The sequence below is a fragment of the Bombina bombina genome, chromosome 6 (genome assembly GCF_027579735.1).
Source record: "Bombina bombina isolate aBomBom1 chromosome 6, aBomBom1.pri, whole genome shotgun sequence".
NCBI classification, from domain to species: Eukaryota; Metazoa; Chordata; class Amphibia; order Anura; family Bombinatoridae; genus Bombina; species Bombina bombina.
The window spans coordinates 194,276,885-194,302,106 of NC_069504.1; the positions used below are offsets into that span (position 1 = coordinate 194,276,885).

Consider the following 25,222-nt stretch of genomic DNA (forward strand, 5'->3'; position numbering starts at 1 on the left):
AAAATGCTGTAGTGATTATTTTTCAATCCCAATATTTTTAAAACCTAATGATATAATCACATCTTTATTTATCTAAAGATAGAATTTATTGAGGCAGAACATAAATCTGCTCTGCACAGCTCCCTCACAGCCACAAAATGAAATAATCTGTTATCATAAATGTGCAGCATCTCGCATGTAGCAATATAGGGTATGTTGTTAGAATCGCAATACTAGAAAATGGCAGTAAAACAGATATGAAATAAACTATGATAAAATTATATTTAGATAGAAGAAGAAAAAAAATAAGACGAACATAAATAATGTCAGCCACGTACACCTATGAAAGGGGGAGGGGGAATTTTCATTTTAGATTTACTGAGGCTTGACTTACTAAGGATATGAGCAGAGCTGTCTCTTGACCAGTTCCCCAGAAATATAAAAACCCTAACAAAGAAAATGCTAGATCTTTCCCTGTGTCATCTAAAGAACCAAAGATAAAGCAGTGCTTAGAATTCAGTTTCCATCTCTGCTCCCAGCAAGAGGATTAAAAAATCTGTCAGGGTGCACATTTTCTAATACTTGGGTTATACTACTCACAGCAAGCATGGATAGAACTGACAATGAATGCATCTGCAAATAATACATTAAAGCAGCTGGGAAACTCTATTGACGGCTAGAGGACAGAGAACGGCGCAGGGAGGACGCACACAAGACTGCAGGAAAAGTGAAATGAGCCACTTAGAAGTTTATTTACAATTGGAATTGAGCAGAGATCTACAGTGTTTGTTTTTTATAAAAGGAACCGTATTGATATAGTTAAAGGGACACGAAACACAACATTTTTCTTTCATGATTCAGAGAGAGCATACGATGTTAAACAACTTTCTAATTTACTTCTAGTATAACATTTTCTTTGTTTTTATCTTTTGTTGAAAAAAAGCTTAGCCGTGTGCATAAAGCACTATATGGCATCTGTTTTGCAGGAGTTATACATTTACAAGAGCACTAGATGGCAGCACTATTTCCTGCCATGTCGTGCTCCAGACACCTAACTAGGTATCTCTTCAACAAACAATACCATGGGAACGAAGCAAATTTCAAAATAGAAGTAAATTGGCAACTTTTAAAAAATTGTATTAAAATTGTTAGGTTTCATATCCCTTTAAATGTGCTTTATGAGATAGCTGAATTGATAGACAGAAAAACATATAGATTGATAGATTTCCTCTCTGTAGATCAAAATAGTCAAATACAAAATAAACACAAATTAAAAAAACATGAATATGAAATTGAGAGTTATAGGGACATGAAACCCCCCCCCCCCCCCCGAAATTATAATGTAAAACATTTTTGAATTTTGTGTAGAATTTTTTTTGTAAAATATGCTATCATTTTTTGTCTACTTTTCCTTTAATTAAATTCTGAAATGTATGGGTTTTCCAATTCCTGTGAGAATTGGAAGTGTTTACGCCAAACTTCACAAGCCTAACTGTATTTTTTGAGAACCCAGGTTGTGTATTCTGAAGAACAGGTTCAATTTTTTTACTGGAATTATTTGGTATTGTGTTACATTACTATTATTTTTTATTTGTGGATACTTTCTTCATGCAAAAACAAGTGACAGTCACAGCTATGTGCTCCAATGTCACCCATCATACACTAATATTTTATGAGCAACTTTGAGGAGCATTTTGTTTATCCCCACAGATTGTTCGGTCTCTATGGCGCCTCCTGGTGGAGGTTCATAGATGACATATTTGGCAAGTGGCTGGGTGACATTGTATGCCTTATGCAATTTGTGGAGGATTTTAGTTGGGGGACTGAAATTTACATTAACAGTTAGTGAACATGGTATACAATTCCTGAACATTAGTTTATAAAGAAAAATTAATGTTACAAGTAGATATATACACAAAGGTGACAGATAGGAATAATATATTACAATATGGTAGCTGTAATGCCCCAAGTATATTTAAGGAAATACCAAGAATCCAATTCATACGTGTTAAGAGGATAGTAACAGATCCACAAAAATGGGAACAAAGGTTGAGTCAAATGGCTAATAAAAAAAAATTAGAGGGTATCCTAGGAATTTAATTGAAGATCAGTTAAAAACAGTGAAAAAAATGAGGCCTATGCATAAAAGGATAAAAAAAAATGTGCATAAGGAAGAATCATATTTGTCATAAAATATAATGGAATTTGTTGAAAAAAAAAACACATGTATAATTAGAAATCATTGGTAAATATTGAGATCATATAATCCACAAATTTCTGCCTTTATAGATTATCCAATTGTGGCATATAAAAGAAATAAGAATTTAAGAGATTTTCTTGTAAAAGCAGACATTGGGAGTGAAAAAGTGAGTATTAAAAAAAAAAATTGGTCCATCAAGAACTGGATGCTATCCATGCTTTTGGTGTAACTATTGTAAGGGTACTAAATATAAAATAAAAGAATACTCGACATGTAGATTGAAGTATGTAATATACCTTATTAAGTGTCCATGTGATCTAATTTATATTGGAGAGACCATGAGGGAGGTCAGGGAGAGAATTAACGAGCATAAGTCAAACAATGGATGCAAAAATAAAGAAGCCCCTGTTTCTTCCCATTTTTTAGAAGTAGGACACAATATAAATCAGCTTAGGTTCCAAATTATAGAAAGAGTAAGGATTATTAGGCGAGGAGAACATAGACAGCTCCAGTTAAAAATTAGAGAAATGTTTTGGGTGTATCTTTTGGAAACATTGAAACTAAAATGCCATAATAAGGATTTTGATTGTCCTTTATTTAATTTTGAATTAGGCTTGGATCTTAATTATGTTTGTGCAAAGTAATCTTTTTAAATTTATTGTACATATATGATTTCTGTTATAAAAAAAAAGTCATGTAATTTTTAATCACTATTATTATCATGTTTGTATAGCCAAAAATATAATTTGTTAGTTATATTTGGAATGTCCACAGGATGGTAGTATTTCCATGTGTAGCAATTCTATGTATAATAATCTTCATCTCCCCATGATGGCAATATTATACAACAGGATGCAGAATACAGGTGCTTGTAAAAGGTATAAAGAGGCAGAAATCTATGTGTATGTACTCAGACATGACTAAGGACCTAGTGTAGGTCTGAAATGTTGTTTGTTACAAGCCTGAGGACCCTGATGCATAAAGGTACTTTGTAAGAAAGAAGGTGGCTGGAACAGTATTCTTGTGATGCACGAGGCATTTATGTACAGCCACCAACCAGCAGCTAGCTCCCAATAATGCAATGCTACTCCTGAGGTTACCTAGGTATCCTTTTTAACAAAGGATAGCAAGAGAATGAAGAAAATTAGATAATAGTAGTACATTGAAAAGTTGTTTAAAAACATAAATTATGCTTACCTGATAATGTTCTTTTCTTCTGATGGAAAGAGTCCACAGCTGCATTCATTACTTTTGGGAAATAAGAACCTGGCCACCAGGAGGAGGCAAAGACACCCCAGCCAAAGGCTTAAATACTCCTCCCACTCCCCTCATCCCCCAGTCATTCTGCAGAGGAACAAGGAACAGAAGAAATATCAGGGTGAAAAGGTGCCAGAAGAACATAAGGAAGCCCCACATAAAATACGGGTGGGGAGCTGTGGACTCTATCCATCAGAAGAAAAGAAAATGATCAGGAAAGAATAATTTATGTTTTTCTTCTTAAATGGAAAGAGTCCACAGCTGCATTCGTTACTTTTGGGAAATCAATACCCAAGCTATAGAGGACACTGAATGCCAAGACGGTAGGGTACAATAGGCGGCCCAAACTGAGGGCACCAGGCCTGAACCCCAACCCAATCAAAAATCCTGCTTCATTGAAGCTTAGAAAAATTTGAAAGAATAAGCCCCAGTGACACTGACTCGCAGCTAGTCCAGAGCCAAACAAGAGGCCGTGAACAGACTGGACTGAGCCAACAGGCCTCCAAAAGACACCATTGCCCAACAAACGGTCCCCCACCATCACTCCACAGATGAATGTGAAACCAGCCTAAAGTCCCCAAAGGGACAAGACAAAGGAGAACCGAGGATAAACAAAAGGGTCCCTTAATACAAAAAGAACATCTCCAGGTATTTAAAAGCCCAGCTCACAGAGACCTAAATGGTCCCAAACAGAGAAGAGGCCACGCCATAACGAAATGAAAACCGGGACAATACCAGACACGGAGACAGAAACATCTCCCCAACATCCTGCAAGCATGGACGCAACGGAGGAGCAAAACCCTCCCTGCATCCGGCAATAGAATACCCAAGTATTCAACCATGAAGGCATGTAATAGACCCAGGCAAAACCACAGGCTTAAAAACACAGAGTCCATAATAGGACACCACCAAAGGGGCTTGCAAGGAAGAAGAAGGAGCCACAGTCCACAATAAACGGCCTGCACAAAAACAGTACCTTAACAGAGAGAACTTTCAAGGCAACCTAAGCTGCTGGACCTACACTCAGACCCCTAAAAAAGGGGAACACAAGCCTCCATTCAAGGCCGCCCGAGAAGGAGAGTATACCTTCAGAACCCGAAGGAAGAGTAAACCGTCTCCTGGATGGAACAAGGCGAAAGGAGAAACCATCTCCCAGCAGACAGAACTATCAGGCTAGACTCAATAGGCTCTCACATACAAGAGATACAGCGACCCCTAGACCGCTCGTACAGTCTGCCTGCAGACCCAAACCCCGCTGGACCAACCCAGCCACAGGGATCCAGTACAGGTACAAAGGAATCCTGAAATTGATACAGGAACAAGCGTAAAAATGGAATAGCCATCTCTCCAGAGTACTAGTACAACCTGACTCTGACCACAGACAAGGCCATAGACAAGTATCTAATCAAAAACAAGGCCCCATATCTGACTTGGAGCCGGCAAGACTCCAGGCAGAGCCACCTCTACCTCCTGACCCAGAGAAATCCTAAAAAAGGACTTAATTTCCATAGGAAGGAGAATATGCCCTATGAAAGGGAAGAAACCGGAAGAACGACAACTGCCCTCAAAGGCCGAAGCTACCGGATAAGTGGGAAGAAAATCCCCAACACAAATGTCCTTTAAAGGACCCCCCTACAAGTCACGTGCCAACAGAGGAACAGCTAAACCTTAAATCTGCAGGGCAGAGAACCCACTGGTACACTGGCAAAATGACCAGGGAAATACAAGCCTAAGGTGTACCAGAAATTGGAAATCCAATGCCAGCAGCTGGGTATGAACCCACACCCTTGAGGTGCAAATCACCCAGGTAACCCCTAGATAACATGGGTTACTCTGTAGTAAAAAGTAAGAAAATACTCGTAAAACCAGGCCAACCATGACCCGGTCAGGTAGACGGAGCAAGGACATAGCCCAAGTTCCCACTACCATGGAACACCCCGACCAACCCCGAGATCCATGATTCCAAAACAACCCAAGACTGGGTCAGGAAGAAGGAGCGAAGCCTCATAAAGCAGAAATCTCAGGGAGAAACAGGTCTGGGTGCTTAATAGTTCCAGAACCTTACCCTGGAACTAACCATCCCAACTGGCCAAAAAGCCAGACAAGGGAAATGGACATATATCCAGAGAATCCAGACATCAAACTAAAAAATAACTCAAAAGTCCTGACCAAAGGAAGGAACCACCCCTAGCCAAAACCCAACGCTCCAAGGAGCAGGGCAAAAGTTGTAAAAAAGGACTTCTCCAAGCCCCAGGACAACAGAAGAGATACTTCGAGGTCCCTTACTAGCAGGATTAGTCTACCCATCACCTCCACACAGACAGAGGACACCGGGAAGAGAAAGGCGCTAAACCTTGCCATCTCTGGGTAACCCCAAGCTAAACAAAGTCCCCACAGGGATCAACCAGGACGACGATTCTAAAGGGGAGAACTAACTCACCCGGAGACATCTAAGGAGACCCAAAGGCCTCATAACTCAATTAGACCCTCACGTCCAAGAGCAACAGCTGTATCTAGATACACTAGAGACCGCTTACACAGACACCTACAAGGTGCCAAGAGCTGCAATAGGCTTCAAATGCAAAACCTTAAGCATGCTGGACAGCTATCCATACAGCTTTAGGATGAAGTCCCAACAGGACCATCCATGGACCTAAAACTGAAGGCCAAACCACTCAAACAGCGGTGATGGGGCCTAAGCCCACCAACCCTCTCCCCACATGGAGGAGGAACTCTAGATTCTGATGAAATCAGAAGACAGATATAGAGTGACGCAGCAGAACATTCCTTCGCCCAGACATCTGTGACTGGAGGATATGACTGTAGGCTATAAGGACTGAGACAATCCTTCCCGCCTCACGAACCTACCAGTTCTTCTAGAATGCTTAGTGGAACATGAAAAACAAGGATAATCTGAGCACTCAGCGCTTCTACCGAAACAGCTCAGCAGAACAGCGCCACGTGTCTGAACAGCCGCAAGACCGAACGGACCTGACAAGACCAGCGTGTACCAGGGATCCTAACCGTCAAGCTGCATAAACCTTCCCTCATAGGGGAAAACGAAACAGTCATTTTTTAAACATAGGACTAACATGTCCAAACAACTTCCGCAGAAGTAACAAAGAGTATCAATCCCAGATGGTTCCCGAAGGAAACAAAAAACAAATAAAAGACATCCATCGGATACAAAATAAAATATAAGGCAACCCGAAGGTTAACTCCCCAAAAAAAGACACAGGCCTACCTGTAGGATCAGCCAAACGGAGCCCCATCTTACAAAAACTGGGAAAGAACTTCATATAAGGACAATAGGAGATTATCTCATCCCCATATGTCTAACGAGTTGTACCATTCTGACCATCAGACTGAAAATTCCCATATCTGTAAACTATAGGGTTATTCAGTGACTCAAACAGATGTCTGAGCAATACGCGAAGGCGTGCAATCCGGTACCAAAAAGCACAACACTCCGGAACAGAACCCTCAGGATACTACGGAGGCCCAGCCCAAGGCGGAATACCCGGGACAATAGGGCACGAGCACATACTCAAAGCAACGTCTGGACTATGCAGACGAGCAAGCGCCAACATTATCTGAAGGCGAAAACGTGCTGCAAGCTGTGGGGGGAACACACCACTCCACGTGGAGGAACTATAAACTGGGTTACCCGCATGTGTAGGAGGAAGAATCGGTAGGGAACTCGCTCCCAGGGAGACAGGACCCCCAGAGGAGGATGGCTCAGCAAATCCCTAGTTGCCCGAGCCCGAGGAACCGGGTGCTCTCATATGGCATATGGAACAAAGAATGGTTGACTGGAGTCAACAAGGCTACACAGGATTCATCACCGGACACAGAATCTGAATCAGATATTATAATTGTGTCGGAATCAGAGTCATCTGTAACTGAATCTGAAATGAGTACGGGACCTGACACCCCCAATGGCTGTGGAACTCACCACCTCCTATGACCAGACCCCCGCGGACTAGAATATTCTCAGACGTCACACGGTCGGGAATGTGGAAATGGGAACAGAGCGTAACCACGCCCGGACACTGGGTGAACCGTATAGTCCAAAAAAAGCACGCCCAGCCAAAAGGCTGCGTCACTTCCAAAGGCCTCAAAGCTCTGAACCACGAGCCCATAATCCTCACACATAAGCACCTCTCTGCCATCCTCCTGAGACGAAAGGCAAAGAATCACTGGGGGATGAGGGGAGTGGGGGGAGTATTAAAGCCTTTGGCTGGGGTGTCTTTGCCTCCTCCTGGTGGCCAGGTTCTTATTTCCCAAAAGTAATGAACGCAGCTGTGGACTCTTTCCATTTAAGAAGAAAAGTATGCGTTCTATTGTAATCAGGAAAATGTTATTTTCACTTTACTGTCCCTTTAATCCCACTGTTCCCAAGTAAATCTATGTACTCAGAATCAACCCCTTACTAATTCAATTAATAGAAAATTATTTGGCTGTGTGATAGATATGCACAAGGACCTAAGTGTGAGGAGGGAGGGGTAAGGAGTAAAAAAGAAAGTGTCTGGTTATTGTGGAAGATTGAAAAAGCACTGAGATAAGGGACAGCCTGCAGGGGCTTAGAAACAGGCAGAGATTTAGAGGTTATACAGTATATTAATATAACAATGTTGGTTATGCAAAGCTAGAGAATAGTTAGTAAAGGTGTTATTTCTAATAGTATATAACCAAATCAATAATGTTTTGATATAATCTGAAAAGTTATTATTCTAAAAATGAAAAATGTATGTATAAAACGAAGATTTAAGGGACATGAAACCCAATTGTTTTCTTTCATAATTCAGTTAGAGCAGGGGTATCAAACTCAATGCATCTGTGGGCCACTGGACAAGTGTCCTGCACTCATGGGGGCCACTTGATCTGAGTAAATGTCAGACATACTAGGAACTGTGACATTTACCCAAGTAGTAGTGCATGGTGGGAGTTGTAGCCCACAACAGACATAGACAGTTGTCTATATATTTATATTTATCTTGTGAGTGCCAAGTGAAGTGATCATTCTGAAATTGTATAACAATGTCAAAAGTATCATTTATCCAAGCAGTGCATGGTGGGAGTCGACACTGGACTCTTGCCTTTATATTTATCTTTTGAGTGCCTATTTAGAACATCAACTAGTTACACCTTAGAACCCTAAAAAAAAATGACAGCCCCAATTAATGGTTTACCTTAAACAAGGGAGGGCCATTTGAAACTATCTTGGGGGCCGAATATGGCCCCAGGGCCTGTACTTTGAGACCACTGAGTTAGAGTATACAATTTTAAACAATTTTGTATTTTACTTCTGTTATCTAATTTGCTTCATTCTCTTGGCATCCTTTGTTGAAGGAACAGCAATGCATTGGATGAACTAAGAACATGAGGCATATATGTGCAGTCTCCAATCAGCAGTTCCTGAGCCTACCAAGGTATCCTCTTCAACAAAGGATGCAAAAAGAACAAAACAAATTAAATAGAAGCAAATTAGAATGTTGTTTAAAATCACATGCTCCATCTGAATCCTGAAAGAAGAAAAACATGGGTTTCATGTCCCTTTAAATCAAGTCTGACTAACTAGTAATTTATATTGTGTATATGCAATAACACTAGCCTGTGACGTATGCATGGAAAGCACAGGGACCACAATGCATGTAAAAGACCTCCAGCAGAACCCTGAGGAGAATCGGACGTTCATACTTACGTATTTTTTCTTCACACCATTGGATAGGCAAAGGTGAATTTCATTTCCAAGCAAAACCCTGTTGCAGTGATGTTCCCCCTCATGCTTATTTACATTTCATGATAATGGATTTCAGCTTGTATACGTGAATGGATAAGCTGGTTATGTTAGACTGACAGAATAGTTTACAAATGCTCCAAGTTTGTTCTCCTAATTTATTAATCTGTCAATTTGCCAGTGTCTGAGTGACAGATTTTATTTACTCAGACTTGTAAAATGGCTCGAAATATGTTCCTTCACTTTAGAATTATCTAGAATACTGGTACATACAAAATGTACAAACAACACTGACCGGCCACATATTTGCCAGCACTACTGCATTTTGCACAACTATACAAATAAATAATAAAAATAATTCTTCTGTCCATTAAAGAAATGGATATTTAGTGAACACAGCTGAACAATTGAGTATAACACGTCCCTTTGGGTTCCAATGAAAAATTATTGCACAAATGCAACTGTGACATATTTCTGTTTCTTTGAAGATATGGTACAAAATATTCAAAGATCAATCTTCTCTGCGCATGACGTGTTGTGTCTCTGGGGTCTGTCTCTGGAATTCTAGATCAGCATTTTAGAACATTCATGTTTTGCGGTCATCTTTAGTTTGACAATACAAAGATTTAAGCTTTAAACTTTCCTTGAAAATGAGGACTATAAATATATATTTAAAAAACTGTCCTCAGAGGCCATCCTGGATATGACCCATTACCTGAAATAGAATATATTCAGCTATGAAAAATTAAATGGACAGGAAACCCTAAAATTTTCTTTCATGATTTGGATAGAACATATAATTTTAAACAACTTTCCAATTTACTTCTATTATCAAATTTGCTTCATTATCCTGTTATCCTTTCCTGAAGGAACAGCATTGCACTACTGGCAGCTAGCTGAACACCAGGAGGAGGCAAAGACACCCCAACCATCCCGCTGTCTCATAAGCTAAGTGTATGATACTCCTCAACCAAAAAGACAATGAAGTAGCAGTAGCCTTCTGGCCCTTGCTATAGTAAAGAATAAACAAGGACGAGGACTGCCTGAAAATCTTAGTAGCTTGAAGGTAAAACTTCAAGGCACGAACCACATCCAGATTATTAAGTAAACGTTCCTTAGGGGAGGAAGTTTAAGGGCAAAAAGACGGAACAATGATTTCCTGATTAATGTTGCAATCTGAGATTACCTTGGGTAGAAAACCTAACTTAGTACATAAAACCGCCTTATCAGCATGAAAAACAAGATAAGGGGGTCACATTGTAGAGCAGATATCTCAGAAACTCAGAAACAGAACTTTCCAAGACAAAAGCTTGAGATCAACAGAATGCATGGGCTCAAACAGAGCCTGTTGTAAAACTCTAAGAATAAGGTTGAGGCTCCAAGGAGGAGCAACATTTCTGAACACTGGTTTGATTCTAACCAAGGCCCTAAAGGGCTGAACATCTGGGAGATTAGCCAATCTTCTATGCAGCAAAACAGATAGGGCTGATATCTGACCCTTCAGTGAACTAGCAGATAATCCCTTTTCCAATCCCTCTTGAAAGAAGGATAAAAGGATAGAAACCTTCACCTTGTGCCATGGAACACCACGTTCCTCACACCAATGACGATAAGTCTGCCAAACCTTATGGTAAATACGCCTCGTGACAGGCTTCCGAGCCTGGATTAAGGTATCTTTGACCTTATCTGAAAAACCTCTCTTTGCAAAAACTAGGTGTTCAAGAGCCACGAAGTCAAGCGTAGAGAGTCTAGGGTCTGATGAAGAAACTGACCCTGCCTTAGAAGATCCTTTTGGTAAGGTAACCTCCAGGGAGGGGAAAAGGACATCCTTACTAGATCTGCAAACCAGGTCCTTCGAGGCCACGAAGGAGCTATTAGGATCACTCTGGCCCGCTCCTGTTTGGGGTTATCTCTGAAAACACCTCGGGTGAAGGGTCCAGAAAGTATTGTCTGCTGAGAAAGTCTGCTTCCCAGATTTCCACCACCGGGATGTGGATCGCTGAGAGACAACAGTTGTGGGTCTCCGGCAACTGAAGTATTTGGGACACCTCATTCATCGCTTAGGAACTTCTTGTGCCTCCCTGATGATTGATGTACGCAACCAAGGTAATATTGTCCGATTGAAATCTGATATGCTGGGCAAAACTGAGCTGGGGCCAAGCCTTCAGAGCATTGAGAGTCACCTGCAGTTCTAGAATATTTATCGAAAGAGAAGACTCTTCTCAGAACCAAGTTCCCTGGGCCATCCTGGAATCCCAGACTGCTCCCCAGCCTAAAAGGCTTGCATCCATAGTCACAAAGAAGAAATACAGCTGCAAGAAAGCTCCGGATGTAGAGAGCAGGTAGAAACAGGTCTGGAGCCAAACAAGGGCAGCGTGGAGCCGGCACAAAGCAGAGGACAACCCGCACAGTACAAAAAACACAAAGGATGCCGCTACAGAGCAAAAGTAAAAAAAAGTATTCTTTATTCCATCGTAAAAAAAACGCCAAACACACAGGAGAGAGCTCAGCTTGTCTTACGCGTTTCACGCCGTAACAGGGCGCTTAGTCATAGACACAGAGCACAAGTAAAATAACCAGGATATTTGACCGGTGAAACCTTCAATCATTTGCGAGTCTGTAATGACGTAGACACTCTAAAACATGGAGTCTTACACACAAGTTAATTGTCAAGGTAACGTGTCAAAACATCATGGAAGTTAAAAACAAAGTATCATATTTACTTGAAGACTGTGATAAAAATGTAACAATATTATGATATGTATCAATAATTATAACAAATAAAGAGATTAGAAAAAAACGGTTGGAACACTCCAAACAATTATAACAATGTTAGTATGATATATATAAATGTAAAATGTCCCCTAACTACATGCATGTACAAAACGTACATTTTACATTTATATATATATCATACTAACATTGTAAGACTACATGTTTTAGAGTGTCTATGTCATTACAGACTCGCAAATGACTGGAGGTTTCACCTTTCAAATATCCCAGTTATTTTACTTGTGCTCTGTGTTTATGAGTAAGCGCCCTGTAGCAGCGTGAGACGCGTAAGACAAGCTGAGCTCTCTCCTGTGTGTTTGGCTTTTTTTTACAATGGAATAAAGAATACTTTTTACTATTGCTCTGTAGCGGCATCCTTTGTGTTTTTAGTCACAATCTTCCAGGACGGACTCAAGAAGCACGTGCTTGTTACAGCCACCAAGAGAGAGATTCTCTCGTCTGGCTGTCTAAGATAATCTGCTGAGACAGGTTTAAATGAACTCCAATCCATTGTCTGAGCATGCATAGCTGTAGATGTCTGAGATGGAAGTGAGCAAAGGAATAATGTTAATAGGAGACACCAATAGACCTATCACTTCCATACACTGAGCCACCGATGGATTTGATGTGGATTGCAGGGAGCGGCAAGTCGAAGCTAGCTTGGAATGTCTCTGATCGGTCAGAATGATCCTCATGGAGTTGATGATGGTACCCAGAAAGAACACCCTGGTAGAGGGAATCAGAGAACTCTTTTTTCTAGATTTATCTTCCAACCATGATTCCAAAGGAGACTCAGTAGTGAGTCCGAATGAGCTCTTGCCAAGGGAAAAGAGGGAGACTGAACCAAGATATCATCCAGGTAAAGAGCTAAAGCAGTACCTTGAGATCTGGCCATTGCTAGAAGAGCACCCAGAACCTTTGTAAATACTCTGGGAGCAGTAGCTAAGCCAAATGGAAGGGCTATGAACTGGAAGTGCTGGTCCAGAAAAGCAAACCTCAGCAACTGGAAGTGGTCCCTGTGGATCGAGACATGGAGGTATGCATCCTTTAGGTCTATCGTTCGTAGTCATGTACTGTCCCTCCTGGATTAAGGGAAGATTGGACCCGATAGTCTCCATCTTGAAGGAAGGTACTCTGAAAATTGTTTAGACACTTCGAGTCTAGGATAGAACGAAAAGGTCCCACCTTTTGGGAACTACAAAGAGATTTGAATAAAAACCTAGTCCCCCTGTGAGAGGCAGGAACCGGGACTATAACTCCTAGGGAGGTGAGATCCCGAACGCAATCTAGAAAGGCCGCTCTCTTCTCTGGTCTTGAAGACAGTCTTGATAGGATAAATCTTTCTCTGGGAGGATGCAATTTGAATCCTATCCTATATCCCTGGAATACTACGCCCAACACCCAAGGATCCTGAACATCTTGCCTCCAGACTTTTGAGAAAAGAGACAGTCTGCCTCCAACCTGATCCAATCCCGGATTGGGGGCCGCCCCTTCATGCCGATTTATTCTTCGCTGGCTTCTTTGTCTGTTTGGATTTGTTCTAAGACTGAGGAGGCTTCCAGGTACCCTTAGCCTGTTCAGGCTTGGAGGCCGACTGGGACCACTGAGTCTTGTTGGATCGAAAGAAATGAAAATAAGTTGGCGAGCGACCCTTGTGTCTCGCCTTCTTATCTTGTAGGAGAAAGGAACCCGTTCCTCCAGTAACCGTGGAAATAATTGAATCCAATCCAGAGCCAAATAATACCCTCCCCTTATAGGGCAACAAAAGAAGCCTTGATTTGGAAACAATATCGGCTGACCAGGATTTTAACCATAGGTCTCTGCAAGCTAGTACAGCAACACCTGAGGACTTCGCATTCAGGCGAACAATCTGCATATTCGCATCAAAGATAAATGAATTGGCCTTGATTCTATCTTGAATTTCCTCCAAGGAGAAAGGATTAGAAAATTTGTCACAAAAGTATGAGGCTGCGCCTGCGAAAGCAGCCACCGCAGCTGCCGATTGAAAAAGGAAATCCATATGTTGGCAAATTCTCCTTAAGTAACTTTCCAACTTCTTATCCATCGGATCCCTTAAGGAAGAGCTATTTTCCAACAGAATGGTAGTGTGCTTAGCGAGGGTAGAAATGGCTCAGTCTACCTTGGGAATGGAACTCCACAGTTCCAGGTGAGAGTCAGGGACCGGGAACAATTTTTAAAAGTAGACGAGGCAGAGAAAGGAAAACAGAATTTATGTTTACCTGATAAATTACTTTCTCCAACGGTGTGTCCGGTCCACGGCGTCATCCTTACTTGTGGGATATTCTCTTCCCCAACAGGAAATGGCAAAGAGCCCAGCAAAGCTGGTCACATGATCCCTCCTAGGCTCCGCCTTCCCCAGTCATTCGACCGACGTAAAGGAGGAATATTTGCATAGGAGAAATCATATGATACCGTGGTGACTGTAGTTAAAGAAAATAAATCATCAGACCTGATTAAAAAACCAGGGCGGGCCGTGGACCGGACACACCGTTGGAGAAAGTAATTTATCCGGTAAACATAAATTCTGTTTTCTCCAACATAGGTGTGTCCGGTCCACGGCGTCATCCTTACTTGTGGGAACCAATACCAAAGCTTTAGGACACGGATGATGGGAGGGAGCAAATCAGGTCACCTAGATGGAAGGCACCACGGCTTGCAAAACCTTTCTCCCAAAAATAGCCTCAGAAGAAGCAAAAGTATCAAATTTGTAAAATTTAGTAAAAGTGTGCAGTGAAGACCAAGTCGCTGCCTTACATATCTGATCAACAGAAGCCTCGTTCTTGAAGGCCCATGTGGAAGCCACGGCCCTAGTGGAATGAGCTGTGATTCTTTCAGGAGGCTGCCGTCCGGCAGTCTCATAAGCCAATCTGATGATGCTTTTAAGCCAAAAAGAGAGAGAGGTAGAAGTTGCTTTTTGACCTCTCCTTTTACCAGAATAAACAACAAACAAGGAAGATGTTTGTCTGAAATCCTTTGTAGCATCTAAATAGAATTTTAGAGCACGAACTACATCCAAATTGTGCAACAAACGTTCCTTCTTTGAAACTGGATTCGGAACCCACAAAGAAGGCACGACTATCTCCTGGTTAATGTTTTTGTTAGAAACAACTTTCGGAAGAAAACCAGGTTTAGTACGCAAAACCACCTTATCTGCATGGAACACCAGATAAGGAGGAGAACACTGCAGAGCAGATAACTCTGAAACTCTTCTAGCAGAAGAAATTGCAACCAAAAACAAAACTTTCCAAGATAATAACTTGATATCAACGGAATGTAGGGGTTCAAACGGAACCCCCTGAAGAACTGAAAGAACTAAATTGAGACTCCAAGGAGGAGTCAAAGGTTTGTAAACAGGCTTGATTCTAACCAGAGCCTGAACAAAAGCTTGAACATCTGGCACAGCCGCCAGCTTTTTGTGAAGTAAAACAGATAAAGCAGAAATCTGTCCCTTCAAAGAACTTGCAGATAATCCTTTCTCCAAACCTTCTTGAAGAAAGGATAGAATCTTAGGAATTTTTATCTTGTTCCATGGGAATCCTTTAGATTCACACCAACAGATATATTTTTTCCATATTTTATGGTAGATTTTTCTAGTTACAGGCTTTCTGGCCTGAACAAGAGTATCAATGACAGAATCTGAGAACCCTCGCTTTGATAAAATCAAGCGTTCAATCTCCAAGCAGTCAGTTGAACAAGAAGGTCCTGTCTCAAAGGTAGCTTCCATGGTGGAGCCGATGACATATTCACCAGGTCTGCATACCAAGTCCTGCATGGCCACGCAGGAGCTATCAAGATCACCGATGCCCTCTCCTGATTGATCCTGGCTACCAGCCTGGGGATGAGAGGAAACGGTGGGAATACATAAGCTAGGTTGAAGGTCCAAGGTGCTACTAGTGCATCTACTAGAGTCGCCTTGGGATCCCTGGATCTGGACCCGTAGCAAGGAACCTTGAAGTTCTGACGAGAGGCCATCAGATCCATGTCTGGAATGCCCCACAATTGAGTTATTTGGGCAAAGATTTCCGGATGGAGTTCCCACTCCCCCGGATGAAATGTCTGACGACTCAGAAAATCCGCTTCCCAATTTTCCACTCCTGGGATGTGGATTGCAGACAAGTGGCAGGAGTGAGTCTCCGCTCATTGAATGATTTTGGTCACTTCTTCCATCGCCAGGGAACTCCTTGTTCCCCCCTGATGGTTGATATACGCAACAGTCGTCATGTTGTCTGATTGAAACCGTATGAATTTGGCCTTTGCTAGCTGAGGCCAAGCCTTGAGAGCATTGAATATCGCTCTCAGTTCCAGAATATTTATCGGGAGAAGAGATTCTTCCCGAGACCAAAGACCCTGAGCTTTCAGGGGTTCCCAGACCGCGCCCCAGCCCACCAGACTGGCGTCGGTCGTGACAATGACCCACTCTGGTCTGCGGAAGCTCATCCCCTGTGACAGGTTGTCCAGGGTCAGCCACCAACGGAGTGAATCTCTGGTCCTCTGATCTACTTGTATCGTCGGAGACAAGTCTGTATAATCCCCATTCCACTGACTGAGCATGCACAGTTGTAATGGTCTCAGATGAATTCGCGCAAAAGGAACTATGTCCATTGCCGCGACCATCAAACCTATTACTTCCATGCACTGCGCTATGGAAGGAAGAAGAACAGAATGAAGTACTTGACAAGAGCTTAGAAGTTTTGATTTTCTGGCCTCTGTCAGAAAAATCCTCATTTCTAAGGAGTCTATTATTGTTCCCAAGAAGGGAACTCTTGTTGACGGAGATAGAGAACTTTTTTCTACGTTCACTTTCCACCCGTGAGATCTGAGAAAGGCCAGGACAATGTCCGTATGAGCCTTTGCTTGTGGTAGGGACGACGCTTGAATCAGTATGTCGTCCAAGTAAGGTACTACTGCAATGCCCCTTGGTCGTAGCACCGCTAGAAGGGACCCTAGTACCTTTGTGAAAATTCTTGGAGCAGTGGCTAATCCGAATGGAAGTGCCACAAACTGGTAATGCTTGTCCAGAAAGGCGAACCTTAGGAACCGATGATGTTCCTTGTGGATAGGAATATGTAGATACGCATCCTTTAAATCCACCGTGGTCATGAATTGACCTTCCTGGATGGTAGGAAGAATTGTCCGAATGGTTTCCATTTTGAACGATGGAACCTTGAGAAATTTGTTTAGGATCTTGAGATCTAAGATTGGTCTGAATGTTCCCTCTTTTTTGGGAACTATGAACAGATTGGAGTAGAATCCCATCCCTTGTTCTCCTAATGGAACAGGATGAATCACTCTCATTTTTAACAGGTCTTCTACACAATGTAAGAATGCCTGTCTTTTTATGTGGTCTGAAGACAATTGAGACCTGTGGAACCTCCCCCTTGGGGGTAGCTCCTTGAATTCCAGAAGATAACCTTGGGAGACTATTTCTAGCGCCCAAGGATCCAGAACATCTCTTGCCCAAGCCTGAGCGAAGAGAGAAAGTCTGCCCCCCACCAGATCCGGTCCCGGATCGGGGGCCAACATCTCATGCTGTCTTGGTAGCAGTGGCAGGTTTCTTGGCCTGCTTACCTTTGTTCCAGCCTTGCATTGGCCTCCAGGCTGGCTTGGTTTGAGAAGTATTACCCTCTTGCTTAGAGGATGTAGAACTTGGGGCTGGTCCGTTTCTGCGAAAGGGACGAAAATTTGGTTTATTTTTAGCCTTAAAAGACCTATCCTGAGGAAGGGCGTGGCCCTTACCCCCAGTGATATCTGAAATAATCTCCTTCAAGTCAGGGCCAAACAGCGTTTTCCCCTTGAAAGGTATGTTAAGCAATTTGTTCTTGGAAGACGCATCCGCTGACCAAGATTTTAGCCAAAGCGCTCTGCGCGCCACAATAGCAAACCCCGAATTTTTCGCCGCTAATCTAGCCAATTGCAAAGTGGCGTCTAAAGTAAAAGAGTTAGCCAATTTAAGAGCATGAATTCTGTCCAAAATCTCCTCATAAGAAGAATCTTTATTGAGCGACTTTTCTAGTTCATCGAACCAGAAACACGCTGCTGTAGTGACAGGAACAATGCATGAAATTGGTTGTAGTAGGTAACCTTGCTGAACAAACATCTTTTTAAGCAAACCCTCTAATTTTTTATCCATAGGATCTTTGAAAGCACAACTATCTTCTATAGGGATAGTAGTGCGTTTGTTTAGAGTAGAAGGAGGGACAAAAGGCATGCCGGGCCTTTCCCATTCTTTGTTTACAATGTCCGCCACCCGCTTGGGTATAGGAAAAGCTTCGGGGGGCCCCGGGACCTCTAGGAACTTGTCCATCTTACATAATTTCTCTGGAATGACCAAATTGTCACAATCATCCAGAGTAGATAACACCTCCTTAAGCAGAGCGCGGAGATGTTCCAATTTAAATTTGAATGTAATCACATCAGGTTCAGCTTGTTGAGAAATTTTCCCTGAATCTGAAATTTCTCCCTCAGACAAAACCTCCCTGGCCCCCTCAGACTGGTGTAGGGGCATGTCAGAACCATTATCATCAGCGTCCTCATGCTCTTCAGTATTTTCTAAAACAGAGCAGTCGCGCTTTCGCTGATAAGTGGGCATTTTGGCTAAAATGTTTTTGATAGAATTATCCATTACAGCCGTTAATTGTTGCATAGTAAGGAGTATTGGCACACTAGATGTACTAGGGGCCTCCTGTGTGGGCAAGACTGGCGTAGACAAAGGAGGGGATGATGCAGTACCATGCTTACTCCCCTCACTTGAGGAATCATCTTGGGCATCATTTTCTCTAAATTTTTTGTCACATACATCACATCTATTTAAATGAGAAGGAACCTTGGCTTTCTCACATACAGAACATAGTCTATCTGATAGTTCAGACATGTTAAACAGGCATAAACTTGATAACAAAGTACAAAAAACGTTTTAAAATAAAACCGTTACTGTCACTTTAAATTTTAAACTGAACACACTTTATTACTGAATATGTGAAAAAGTATGAAGGAATTGTTCAAAATTCACCAAAATTTCACCACAGTGTCTTAAAGCCTTAAAAGTATTGCACACCAAATTTGAAAGCTTTAACTCTTAAAATAACGGAACCGGAGCCGTTTTTATATTTAACCCCTATACAGTCCCTGGTATCTGCTTTGCTGAGACCCAACCAAGCCCAGAGGGGAATACGATACCAAATGACGCCTTCAGTAAGCTTTTTCTATGTATCTGAGCTCCTCACACATGCATCTGCATGCCTTGCTTCCCAAAAACAACTGCGCATTAGTGGCGCGAAAATGAGGCTCTGCCTATGATTAGAGAAGGCCCCCAGAGAAAAAGGTGTCCAATACAGTGCCTGCCGGTTATTCAACATAATTCCCAAGAATAAAATAACTCCTCAAAGCTATAAACTATTAAAAATGCTTATAAATCAATCGTTTTAGCCCAGAAAAATGTCTACCAGTCTTTAAAGCCCTTGTGAAGCCCTTTATTCTTATTTAATAAAAATGGCTTACCGGATCCCATAGGGAAAATGACAGATTCCAGCATTACCAAGTCTTGTTAGAAATGTGTCATACCTCAAGCAGCAAAAGTCTGCTCACTGTTTCCCCCAACTGAAGTTAATTCCTCTCAACAGTCCTGTGTGGAAACAGCCATCGATTTTAGTAACGGTTGCTAAAATCATTTTCCTCTTACAAACAGAAATCTTCATCTCTTTTCTGTTTCAGAGTAAATAGTACATACCAGCACTATTTTAAAATAACAAACTCTTGATTGAAGAATAAAAACTACATTTAAACACCAAAAAACTCTAAGCCATCTCCGTGGAGATGTTGCCTGTACAACGGCAAAGAGAATGACTGGGGAAGGCGGAGCCTAGGAGGGATCATGTGACCAGCTTTGCTGGGCTCTTTGCCATTTCCTGTTGGGGAAGAGAATATCCCACAAGTAAGGATGACGCCGTGGACCGGACACACCTATGTTGGAGAAATCCCATTTTCTCCAATTCACTGGAAATAATACTCGCCATACAGACTGGAACCGGAAAGGTCTCTGGAGCTTTCCTATCCTCATAGACCCTATCAAGCTTAGGGATATTAGGTTCTTCCATATGTTTAGCTTCTGGGACTTCCAAAGTGGCTAAAACCTCCTTCAAATGGAAACAGAGATGTTCATTTTTAAATCTGAACTTAGACTCCTTAAATTCAGGTGCCTTAACTTCAGAAGTCTTTGCATCTAATATTTCACCCTCAGATGCTACAGAAGTTAGGTCATCTTCTGAAATATGAGATAGGTTAGACAACTTTGACTGAATGGAAGAAATGTCCCCCAAATGTGCAAGACTAGGCTTTACGTTTCTCTTGCGTTTCCCAGAGATAGGTAAGGCGCTTAGGGCCACTGTTACAGCAGATTGCAATTGTGAGGAAAAATCTGCAGGAAAAAAGCTACCCTCAGTAGGAAGTAAGGGCTGGGCGCAAGCGATTGCTTGTGAGATATAATTAAGTCTGGGTTGAGGGGAGAGGAAAGGCACTCCCTGGACAACAGACTCCTAAGAGGTAGAAGGCTCAGAAGGGGTTAATTTATCTGAAGGTATAGCATTTTTAGATTCCTTCTTAGATTTTAAAACGACCCCCAGGCAGATGGAACAGAATTGGGCAGGAGGACATACTATAGACTCATCACAATAAAGGCAGTTATTAGTAATACTAATTGCAGCCAAAGAACCCTCAGAAGGGTTAACATCAGAGTCCTCCATAACTTAGGCGGAAGATCTTACAACCGTTATGCCTAAAAATTAATAAGGACCGTTTCTCAAATAAAAGTTTTTAAAGGAAAAAAAAAAGGCACCTCTACCCTGCCGTAGGCTGGGTTGCTCACTCTCTCCTAGAAACACAGGCTAGATACTCGAAGATGACTGGAATCTCCACAGATTGTAACAATAATTTCAAGATGCGCCACATCTCCTGCATACATCGGCAAGAGGAAGTGAAGCCGGTCACATGGGGCGCAAGATAAGCCTGCCTCCACTACCGGTCTGAGCGTGCGTAAAATATTGCGCAGTAATAATAAAAAAATGAATGTCCCAGTCTGCCATCTGTCTTTGGAGATCCCTGAGCCGCCTTCAACCCTCACAAGTGCTCCGCTAAGGAGCCAAGTCCCCACATGCTCAATAAAGAAAAAACTCCAACACCGAAGGCTTATCCTCAGATCCCTCAGCGGTAATTAATAAAAGACCCACACTGTGAGCTCTCTTCATGTATCCCTAGGAGAAAAGCACATATCCCCCTAATAAAATAAAGGGACTTTCCCCTCAGGAATTACGATGTGGAGCACTCACACAGCTGCTCAAGGTGTGACAGACATCTCCTCCTCTGACAGGGACCAGAGTGAGAAAAAAATGAGAAGCAGTGTAACTCATCTACACTGATTTCCTAGGGGTAGTTAGCTAAATATCCATATGCTTACATAGAACATTTCCTGATGCATAAGTATCTAACCTTCACCACTACTCTCACTAAGAGATTTATGTGACTACTCCAATACCCCAGTCCTCTCTTGCAGAGAACATACCCATTAAAGGACTGTCTTCTTTCTTCTAACACCTTCTCCGACATCCTCCTCTAGTGACGAAAGGCAACGAATAACTGGGGGGATGGGGAAGTGGGAGGGATATTTATAGCCTTTGGCTGGGGTGTCTTTGCCTCAAATGCATGTCTGTCAAAAGAACTGAGATACGGGGGCAGTCTGCAGAGGTTTAGATACAAGGTAACCACAGAGATAAACATTATATTAATATAACTGTTGGTTATGCAAAATCTTTTTAAACAACACAAATTCTGAAGTAGACTCTCCCATTAACAAAATGTATTACAGTGCATTGTTTGGATATTCCTGTGCAAACTCCATTTTAAGTGGAATCTGTCCCTATCAGTCAATGAGCAAGAGTTCCAAGAATCAGTCATACACAAAGGGACACTTTTTGTTCGTTTCACCTTTAACAGCTTTACTTTTCCTATTTTTAACATAGTTAACTGTTGCTTTTTCATATGTGTAATAGAAAAAAAACAGTAATATGTACCTTTAAATGACACAGGTGGGGATTAATTATCAATAACCTCTTAATTTTCTTAAATTGTATCCTTGAAATAAGGTTGAGTAAATCTACTCGAAATACTTATTGAATCGTAAAGATTGCAATAGCTGTAAAACTCCTGTTCTATATACAGTACGGAAAAAATGCTTACTTTATATAGCTTCTTTATTATGCAGTGGAAATTCCCATGGCTTAAACATTTCAGTTGAATATAATGAGTTTTGTTTTCACAAGAGCCCAGAGCGTCTAACAGCTGCATTTATATGATGTGAAGATTCTTTCATATTTAATGACAAAACCTTGTATAAATGCTCAGATAATTGGAGAATTGCTTTGCTTGAAACATCCTAAAATGTTTAGTGGACATTAGAGGCAGGTAAGATGTATTGAGTATTCTAGATTACTAAATATATTTGCCAGTTTCCTAAAAAGGTACAGAAAAGCAAAAGAGCATACAACACAGTGTAAGGCAAAACATCACAACACACAACCAAACGACTGACACGTTTCATGCCCTAAAGGCACTTAATAAAAGACAACAGGTGACAACAGCATACGCCATTTATAATAAAAAGCATTAACCCATGAGTTGATAAATCAACAGAACAATAATGGATACATACATTTATATTAGGAAAAGAGGGCAAAAAATGTATATTGCAAAGCTGTTTTACTACACATAAGTAAAGTGTTTACTGTTACCTTAACTTAACCCTTTGAGTGCTAAGGACAGCTCTCGCTAGCACTCACCCACCATGAGGGCAATCTGGGGGCTCCCACCTACTCCCACCCCGGCAAACCTGCCTTAATATTGGGAGGCATAGCCGGGGCTTCACTATTTGTACGATGAGGTCACGCGCAATGACGTGATGACGTCACTGCACAACTTTATTTAAAATTAACAATGGACAATATAGGGAAATGGGGTCATGCTGCTTAGAAGCCTGTATCTCAGGCATCTAAGCAGCTACAGACCCCCAAGACCCACTGCTTAAATATATTTAAAATGGCTTAGCAGCTAAGTGGTTAAATAAATGTCTAGTTTCTATCAGAGGGGCAATGGACTGACAACTGCAGTCTCAGAGTCTAGAGAATACCCTGAGAGTGAGCAGAACTGACTAAATGAATGAACAAACAAATGGCTTAAATAATATCTGATAAAGTCACATTAAGAGCAGGCAGGAGTTATAAATAAAGTTTTAATAAACCAAATATATAATACCATATATAAAACAAAATTTATGCTTACCTGATAAATTCATTTCTCCTGTAGTGTGGTCAGTCCACGGGTCATCATTACTTCTGGGATATTATCTCCTCCCCTACAGGAAGTGCAAGAGGATTCACCCAGCAGAGCTGCTATATAGCTCCTCCCCTCTACGTCACCTCCAGTCATTCGACCAAAGGACCAACGAGAAAGGAGAAGCCCAAGGGTGTAGTGGTGACTGGAGTATAACCCAAAAAATTTTTTAGCCTGCCATAAAAAACAGGGCGGGCCGTGGACTGACCACACTACAGGAGAAATGAATTTATCAGGTAAGCATAAATTTTGTTTTCTCCTGTTAAGTGTGGTCAGTCCACGGGTCATCATTACTTCTGGGATACCAATACCAAAGCAAAAGTACACGGATGACGGGAGGGACAGGCAGGCTCTTTATACGGAGGGAACCACTGCCTGAAGAACCTTTCTCCCAAAAACAGCCTCCGAAGAAGCAAAAGTGTCAAATTTGTAAAATTTGGAAAAAGTATGAAGAGAAGACCAAGTTGCAGCCTTGCAAATCTGTTCAACAGAAGCCTCATTCTTAAAGGCCCAAGTGGAAGCCACAGCTCTAGTAGAATGAGCTGTAATTCTTTCAGGAGGCTGCTGTCCAGCAGTCTCATAGGCTAATCGTATTATGCTACGAAGCCAAAAAGAGAGAGAGGTAGCCGAAGCTTTTTGACCTCTCCTCTGACCAGAATAAACGACAAACAGGGAAGACGTTTGACGAAAATCCTTAGTTGCCTGTAGATAAAATTTCAGGGTACGGACTACATCTAGATTGTGTAGCAGACGTTCCTTCTTCGAGGAAGGATTAGGACACAAAGATGGAACAACAATCTCTTGATTGATATTCCTGTTAGTGACCACCTTAGGTAGGAACCCAGGTTTAGTACGCAGAACTACCTTGTCTGAATGAAAAATCAGATAAGGAGAATCACAATGTAAGGCAGATAACTCAGAAACTCTTCGAGCCGAGGAAATAGCCATTAAAAACAGAACTTTCCAAGATAACAACTTGATATCAATGGAATGAAGGGGTTCAAACGGAACACCCTGTAAAACATTAAGAACTAAGTTCAAACTCCATGGCGGAGCAACAGTTTTAAACACAGGCTTGATCCTAGCTAAAGCCTGACAAAAAGCTTGAACGTCCGGAACTTCTGACAGACGTTTGTGTAAAAGAATGGACAGAGCTGAAATCTGTCCCTTTAAAGAACTAGCGGATAACCCCTTTTCTAAACCTTCTTGTAGAAAAGACAATATCCTTGGAATCCTAACCTTACTCCATGAGTAACTCTTGGATTCGCACCAATATAAGTATTTACGCCATATTTTATGGTAAATCCTTCAGGTAACAGGCTTCCTAGCCTGTATTAAGGTATCAATAACTGGCTCAGAAAAACCACGTTTTGATAAAATCAAGCGTTCAATTTCCAAGCAGTCAGCTTCAGAGAAGTTAGATTTTGATGTTTGAATGGACCCTGGATCAGAAGGTCCTGTTTCAGAGGTAGAGACCAAGGCGGACAGGATGACATGTCCACTAGATCTGCATACCAAGTCCTGCGTGGCCATGCAGGTGCTATTAGAATCACTGATGCTCTCTCCTGTTTGATTCTGGCAATCAATCGAGGAAGCATCGGGAAGGGTGGAAACACATAAGCCATCACGAAGGTCCAAGGTGCTGTCAAAGCATCTATCAGAACCGCTCCCGGATCCCTGGATCTGGACCCGTAGCGAGGAAGCTTGGCGTTCTGACGAGACGCCATGAGATCTATCTCTGGTTTGCCCCAACGTCGAAGTATCTGGGCAAAGACCTCCGGATGAAGTTCCCACTCCCCCGGATGAAAAGTCTGACGACTTAAGAAATCCGCCTCCCAGTTCTCCACTCCCGGGATGTGGATTGCAGACAGGTGGCA

At 41.9% G+C, this 25,222-nt stretch overlaps 1 protein-coding gene across 1 annotated transcript in view; it reads right to left on the minus strand.

Moving 5' to 3' along the window:
• The window catches only part of ZNF277 (zinc finger protein 277), a 543,940-nt gene that overhangs the window by 119,703 nt on the left and 399,015 nt on the right, over positions 1-25,222 (minus strand). The window lies entirely within an intron of this gene.